This window comes from Rhinatrema bivittatum, chromosome 1 (genome assembly GCF_901001135.1).
Source record: "Rhinatrema bivittatum chromosome 1, aRhiBiv1.1, whole genome shotgun sequence".
Taxonomy (NCBI): domain Eukaryota; kingdom Metazoa; phylum Chordata; class Amphibia; order Gymnophiona; family Rhinatrematidae; genus Rhinatrema; species Rhinatrema bivittatum.
This window is the reverse complement of record NC_042615.1, coordinates 754,487,728-754,496,004: the sequence shown is the minus strand read 5'-3', so window position 1 is coordinate 754,496,004 and position 8,277 is coordinate 754,487,728. Positions and strand designations below refer to the sequence as shown.

The 8,277-nt window shown below is 43.8% G+C and overlaps 1 long non-coding RNA gene across 1 annotated transcript; it reads right to left on the bottom strand.

Moving 5' to 3' along the window:
- Positions 1–3,841: 3,841 nt before the first annotated feature.
- LOC115082214 lies at positions 3,842–4,436 on the bottom strand. Its single transcript, XR_003854109.1, has 3 exons — positions 4,200–4,436; positions 4,000–4,113; positions 3,842–3,899 (listed from the first exon to the last, which is right to left on the bottom strand). It is a non-coding gene; the product is annotated as an uncharacterized LOC115082214 (long non-coding RNA).
- Positions 4,437–8,277: the final 3,841 nt, after the last annotated feature.

The following is an 8,277-nucleotide window of genomic DNA, read 5'->3' as shown; positions in this document are numbered from 1 at the left end:
CAAATTCCTCCCTGATACATTGTGGAAGTGAATTCCATAGAGTAGGTCCTTGAACATAGAATAGCCATTTTCTTGATTCATTGAACTGAACCAATTTAATGGAAGGAGTATCCAAAAGCTGTTTAGTAGCCCCAGTGGTGGTATATAGGGCAAGGCGGACAGAAGATATCAGTGTATATTGGCCCCAGTGGTGGTATATAGGGAAAGGCGGACAGAAGGTGTCAGTGTATGTTGGCCCCAGTGTTGTTTTTGGAGACATGGCAGGAGGCCCAACTAGCAGTGTTGGGGACACAGCAGGACTCAGCATTGAGTCCTGCTGGGGCAGTGAGAATGACTTCTTGGGCCTGGGAGGCAGCAGTTTTGTGTTTATTAAAGTGTGGGCCAACTGGTGGTATTGAGGACACAACAGGACTCAGCATTGGTGTATTTTGGCCCTTGGAATGGCTGTTCAGGCCCGGGAGGAAGCAGCAGCATGTTTGTTAAAGTGTGGCCCAACTGGCAGTGTTGGGGACACAGTAGGACTCAGGATTGGTATGCTGTGGCCCTCAGAATGTCTTCTTGGACCTGGAAAGCAGCAGCAGTGATTTTGTTAAAGTGTGGCCCAACTGGCAGTGTTGGGGATGCTATTTCTACTTTATTTATAGCATTTTGATAAATCTAGGGGTTTGTTTGGAATTTCATTTTGTGAAAAGACTGACAAAACAGAGCCAGATGTATTTAATCAGATATCCAACTGATGGGGAATACATTTCTTTTATTTTCCTTCCAATCTATGCACAGTGAAAACATAAAAATCTTTTCTCTCCAGTATTATTTTTGAGCGTAGCTAGTTTAATTGTTCACTAAGGTCCAGAATTAGGTCAGACTGTTATGGATGCTCAGAACTCTTACATAAACCAGAACTAGGTCAGTGTACTTTCACCTGTTGATGAGGTGCTTCTAGAATGGAGGAAATAGAGCCATGTCCAATGTATCTCAGATCAAAGGGCAGTCTAAAGACACAGGAAGCATCTAAGGAAATGCTAGTGTCCCACAAGAATGCAACGTGCAAAGTGATTGTTTTAAACCTAAGCAAAATGTGAGCTAACATGTTTGTTGCACACCTGCATTTCTGTAGGGCACTCATTTCCAAGGGTCTGATTCACACCCATTAGGTTTTGCCTCTAGGGAACAAATAACAACCAAATATCCTTTTGTTTCCAAAATATCTTCTCTCGTAGAAGGCAAATATTTATGTTACGCGCCCCCGCCCACGGCCATCCCGCGCATGGGACCGCTCACCTGCATAGTTCCTCAGCGGGTCCCAGGATGACCCCCTCGTGGTGGTTGCTAGTCCAGCTAGGCCCCGGCAGTCCGTGGCAGCGGTCACCGGACCTTCCACTGCACGCCAGGCCTCATGCCGAGGTTCGGCGTCTTCCTCCATGCTAGCCACGCCCATACGTGCATGCGCGCGGCCTGCCCCGAGTCTTGTAGGGCCGAGGGCGGGACTGAGTTCCGCGGCGTGCCCTGATTGAGCTGCGATATAAGGAAGTTCCTGACTGCACTTCCTTGCCTTGGCAATCGGGTTACTACTCTGCTAGATTGTCTTCGTGTTTGTTCCTGCTTGTTCCTTGTCTTGTTCCAGGATCCTTCTGTTCCAGTTCCGTTCCTGACCTGTTCCTGTATCCTCATTCCTGAGTCCTGTCTTTTCCTATGTTCGTCTATCTGCCTTCCCAGGTAGTACCCTTGGAATGACTTCTGGTACTGACCTCGGCTTGTTCTTGACCTGTCTGCCTGCCTGCTGTTTGTCTATGACCCTCGCTAGTTCATGACTCATCTGCCTGCCGCCTGCCTCAAGGACCTCAGCCTGTTCCTGATCTACTCGTCTGTCTGCCGCCTGCCTCAAGGACCTCTGCTTGCCTCTGACTACATCTGACCTCCAGTATCTGACCCTTGCTTTGGTGACCACTCCTCAGACTGATCTATGGACATTGACCTTTCACCTGCCTAACCACACTTCCAGATTCTGGCTCTGTTTCTCACCTTGTCGTCACCAACTCTGTTCTGGTTCTCCTTGCTCCAGCTCAAATCTGACTGTGCTCCTTCTCTGTCTGTGGGCATGCCGGACTATCACTCTCCCAGGAGACCCTGCGAGGCCCATCTAAGTCCAAGAGTCCTGGGTCCCTATGGGCTCCTCCCGGGGAGACCTCGGGCTTCCAGTGGTGAAGCTCTACCTAGCCTCTCTCTCCTTCAGTGCTCCACCCCCTGGGGCCAGTTACCTCCTGTTTCCTTTCAGGAGCCATTCCACCCTTGCCCCAGGCCAAGGGTCCACCCCTGAGCGCAACAGGTTGCCAAGGCCATGGACTCGGCGGAGTCTCCTGCCTCCAGGGCCCTACCAGGACTGGCCGCCACAGTGAAACAACATCACCAAGCGTTAGAGATGCTGGCTTCTTCAGTAGAAGAACTGCGCTCTCAATTACAAGATACAGTGATGGCCAATCCGGTGGTCATCTCGGCCTCTGTGCTTCCTAAAGCAACGTTGGCACTTCCTGCACCCCCCAGGTACAATGGAGATCCACGTTCCTGTAATGGCTTCCTTAATCAGTGCTTTATGCAGTTTGCACTGCAACCCTCATTGTTTTTGAAGGAGATTTCTAAAGTCAACTTCATTCTGTCCCAGTTGGAAGGGAAGGCTCTGGCATGGGCCTCTCCCTTATGGGAATTTTCTGACCCTATCCTTTCCAAGCTATCGGACTTTATTACTCTGTTTAAGCAGACCTTCGGAGACCAAGGTTGTATGACTGTCGCCAGTCATTGCCTACTCCACCTCCGAATATACAGTGGAATTTCGGACTGGCCACAGAACTTGGGTGGCAAGAAGATTGTCTGCAAGCCATTTTGCTAGATGGACTCTTTAGTGCTCTAAAGGATGAGCTTGCGGTCCTTGAGACTCCCATATCTCTAGAAGACCTGATCTCTCTTGCCGGTAGGATTGATCATCGCCTCCGGCAAAGATGCCTAGAAGTAAAGGCTCCACGCCCTTCTGCTGCATGACACACAAGTGCATCTCGCTCTAGGGATGTGAATCGTTTTTTGACGATTTAAAATATCGTCCGATATATTTTAAATCGTCAAAAATCATTAGAGGCGCGATACAATAGGAATTCCCCCGATTTATCGTCAAAAATTGTAAATCGGGGGGGGGGGGAGGGGAAGGGGGAGGGCGGGAAAACGGGCACACTAAAACAACCCTAAAACCCACCCCGACCCTTTAAAATAAATCCCCCACCCTCCCGAACCCCCCCAAAATGTTTTAAATTACCTGGGTCCAGTGGGGGGGTCCCGGTGTGATCTTCCACTCTCGGGCCACAGCTGCGTTAATAGAAATGGCGCCGGCGCTATCTTTGCCCTGTTATATGACAGGATACCCAATCCTGGCTAATTATTTATATATCACAAACCAATTGCAGCTAATACATATATTGTGACATCAATCCAATTCAATAATCTTTATTGGTGAAAAATTCATGAAAAATATTCACAATTAATCCATAATACCCCACACAATAGACATAATATCTTTATAAAAACAATAGACAAAATTCACACACCACCCATACTACACATATACACATCCGTTCTACATTCAACTCCTTATAAAAATCATTTCCAATTTTCTAAACATTCAAATATAACCATTAAATATAAATCTTCACATAACATATCATCAGATGTTAATACATTTCACTTCGTAAGCAGAAAGAGTTATATTGCACTTTAATTCTTGCGTTACAAGAACGTCAATCCTTTTGTTCTCCTTTTGTTCTCTCTACATGTTTCGCCTTTCCTCAGGCTTCTTCAGGAGAGTTTTTTCAAACAATCTCCCACTGCTCATGTACAACATCTATCCATAGGGTCTTCTAAAAACATTCATACAAAAAAATGTTTTTGAATATTCAATTAATACATTTTATATATAAACTTGATTCTTTATAAAGTGCTTCAAAAAAACTCCCATACCTGCACGTCCCAAAAAGGCTTGCCCAGACGCACAAATCAGCACATCCTCAACTCTTGTTTCAAAGCATTTCAATTGTTCAAATGCTCTAAACACATCTCTCAAAAGTATTCAAACTAGAAAAAACAGATCAAAATGACTTCAAAGAGAAAATCATTCCCTTAAGAGTTCACCAGTGTGCAAGACAACCAAGGATTCTTACCTTTCTTATCTTAGGCAGAGAAACCACCTTCACCTTATTTCAAAGAGACGCCTCCATCGAGTGAAAAAACGGAAGTGAATCAAACTCTTCTCTTCCATCCTTTTAAGCCACACTGCCCCAATCAGAGCTCAACTCAAAACTATCCCCGCCCCTTAGAACATATGGTGTCTAAACCAATTGCCACTAAACCAAGTAATTGCCACTCCCTAAGCACGCCAGATTCAAACCAATCACTGAAGACAACAAATGAAGGAAAAAAAAAAAAAAAAAAAAGTGAAAAAACTTTGCAGCCAGAGTACAGGTTCTAAAACTTTGCAGCCAGAGTACAGGTTCTAAAAACATGTAGCCCACTCGATCTTATCATTCAATCCTTTTGGCCACAAAGTCTGTAAATTAAAAATCCATCGTTGTTCCTTCTGCAATAATATTTTGTTTATATTACCGCCCCGTCTAGCAGAAACCTTCTGAAGTACAAAGAAACGAAGTTCTTCTACCTTATGATTGTACTCACGCCAATGTTTCACTAGGGGAGCTGTCTCCACCACATTTCTAATTCTGCTACAATGCTCTAGGATTCGAAGTCTCACCATCCTTGATGTTTTTCCTACATATAATAGCCCACATGGGCATTGTACAACGTACACCACTGAACTTGTTTGACATGTTGTAAAATGCTTTAAGAAAAATTTTTTCCCAGAAACAGGATGTGAAAAATCTTTCAATGATAAACACAATTTACACACACTACACTTAGTGCAAGGGTAATGCCCACCAGCTGTATCTTTCCAGTGTTCACTACCTCCCAAATCTGAGTGAACTAAAATATCCCTCAAATTTCTAGATCTCCTAAAAGAGAACATAGGGGGATCCTGCATACCCATAAAGCCACTCGCAAGATGCCAATGATTTTTAACAACCTCTATGAGGTCCCCAACTCGATTTGAATAAGGTAAAACACACACTAAAGCTGGTGCATTCTGTTTTGGCTTCGGCTGTAACAGTAAATCTCTATTAATATGTCGAGCTCTTTTATAAGCTTGCTTCACTATACGTGTGGGATAACCCCTTGCACTAAATCTTTCTTGTAAGTCTTGGGCATGAGTCTTAAAGGACAATACATCGGAACAGAGTCTTCTTACCCTAAAGAACTGTCCTACGGGGATATTTTCCCTAACATGCTTGGGATGAAAACTGTTGAAATGTAACAATCCATTTCTATCAATTGGTTTCCGATATAACTCAGTGACAATTTTTCCACCCTTCTTTCCCACCTTCATATCCAAAAATGGAACCCATTGATTCTGAACATCACTAGTAAACTTAAGATTAGTATCTTGTGTATTTAAGTAATGAAAAAATTCTTGAAATTCACATTGTGTGCCAGACCAGATAACCAGGACGTCGTCAATGTAACGGCACCATAACCTCACATGCTTGTACCAAAATGATGGATAAACAAATTTTTCTTCAAAAGCTGACACGTACAAGCATGCGAGGTCAGGTGCCATCGTTGCGCCCATAGCTGTTCCATGAACTTGCTGGTAAAAATCATTTTGAAACAAAAAATAATTCTGAGTGAGCGCTATTGTAGCCAATTCTACCAAAAAGTGTGTTGGAACCTTCTTATCTAACCTGGTATCCAAAATCTCCTGCACCAAATCTATTGTAGCTCTCTGAGGGATATTCGAATAAAGTGATTCAATATCCATTGTAATTAGCAAGGTAGATTCTGGTACATTCTGGTACATCCAAAAGGATTGAATGATAAGATCGAGTGGGCTACATGTTTTTAGAACCTGTACTCTGGCTGCAAAGTTTTAGAACCTGTACTCTGGCTGCAAAGTTTTTTCACTTTTTTTTTTTTTTTTTTTTTTTTTTTTCCTTCATTTGTTGTCTTCAGTGATTGGTTTGAATCTGGCGTGCTTAGGGAGTGGCAATTACTTGGTTTAGTGGCAATTGGTTTAGACACCATATGTTCTAAGGGGCGGGGATAGTTTTGAGTTGAGCTCTGATTGGGGCAGTGTGGCTTAAAAGGATGGAAGAGAAGAGTTTGATTCACTTCCGTTTTTTCACTCGATGGAGGCGTCTCTTTGAAATAAGGTGAAGGTGGTTTCTCTGCCTAAGATAAGAAAGGTAAGAATCCTTGGTTGTCTTGCACACTGGTGAACTCTTAAGGGAATGATTTTCTCTTTGAAGTCATTTTGATCTGTTTTTTTCTAGTTTGAATACTTTTGAGAGATGTGTTTAGAGCATTTGAACAATTGAAATGCTTTGAAACAAGAGTTGAGGATGTGCTGATTTGTGCGTCTGGGCAAGCCTTTTTGGGACGTGCAGGTATGGGAGTTTTTTTGAAGCACTTTATAAAGAATCAAGTTTATATATAAAATGTATTAATTGAATATTCAAAAACATTTTTTTGTATGAATGTTTTTAGAAGACCCTATGGATAGATGTTGTACATGAGCAGTGGGAGATTGTTTGAAAAAACTCTCCTGAAGAAGCCTGAGGAAAGGCGAAACATGTAGAGAGAACAAAAGGAGAACAAAAGGATTGACGTTCTTGTAACGCAAGAATTAAAGTGCAATATAACTCTTTCTGCTTACGAAGTGAAATGTATTAACATCTGATGATATGTTATGTGAAGATTTATATTTAATGGTTATATTTGAATGTTTAGAAAATTGGAAATGATTTTTATAAGGAGTTGAATGTAGAACGGATGTGTATATGTGTAGTATGGGTGGTGTGTGAATTTTGTCTATTGTTTTTATAAAGATATTATGTCTATTGTGTGGGGTATTATGGATTAATTGTGAATATTTTTCATGAATTTTTCACCAATAAAGATTATTGAATTGGATTGATGTCACAATATATGTATTAGCTGTTATATGACAGGGCAAAGGTAGCGCCGGCGCCATTTTGGTTCCTGTCCCCCGACGTCACGAGCGCAGGAGATCGCTCCCAGACCCCCGCTGGACCCCCAGGGACTTTTGGCCAGCTTGGGGGGGCCTCCTGACCCCCACAAGACTTGCCAAAAGTCCAGCGGCGATCCAGAAGTGACCTCCTGCATTCGGGCCGTATTGCAAAATGGCGCCGGCCATACGGCCATATGCCTTTGCCCTCACTATGACGGCGATCGGCGCCATTTTGAGTATTGGTGGGACGGCGATTTTGAGTCTCAAAATGGCGGCGATCGGCGCCATTTTGAGTATTGGGATCGGACGGACGGCGTGAAAGGAGGTCGTTCCCGGACCCCCGCTGGACTTTTGGCAAGTCTTGTGGGGGTCAGGAGGCCCCCCCAAGCTGGCCAAAAGTTCCGGTTGGGTCCAACGAGGGTCCCGGAGCGACCTCCTGCCACATGACCTACCTGTCACATGGTAGGAGCACAAGATGGCGCCGGTGACCATGTGACAGGGGCTGACCAATGGCACCGGCAGCCCCTGTGACACAGGCTATCGGCGCCGTGAGGAAACCGCAAACGAGTGCAGGGATGGCTTTCTGACTCCCCGCTGGACCACCAGGGAGTTTTGGTAAGTCTTGGGGGGGGTCAGGAGGGTGGGGGGTTTAAATGTTTATTTAGGAGGCCGAATAAAACAGATATCTGTTGAATACGTGGGGAGTCGCGATGCGTTTCGCCTCCCCACGTATTTTTCAGATTGCAAAAAATAAGTTGCGGATTACAAATACGTGGAAAATGGATGCACACCCCTAGGAAAGAGTAAATGAGGTGATCGTGAGTGCCACATACACGAAACTGGTTGCAGCCCTTTGTGGGCAAGAGCCAGCCGACTGTAAGAGCATATTATGTTCTGATACGATTTCCCATAGATTTCTAGATAATATTTATATGAAGTGAGTGTGAAAGTCTGGTTCCTCTGTAATTGTGGTTTGTTTGTTGTATAGAATAGATACAAACATGACATATGTTAATGAATATAGTTGTGTGATACATTTCATTTGATCAACATTTCATTTTCATACATATATGTTACTTTTGGGTTTTGGCATGTCTCTGCAGGTGTGATTAGAAGACAGTAGAGAAAACAGTAGAACGACAAAGCACAAAAGAGATTAA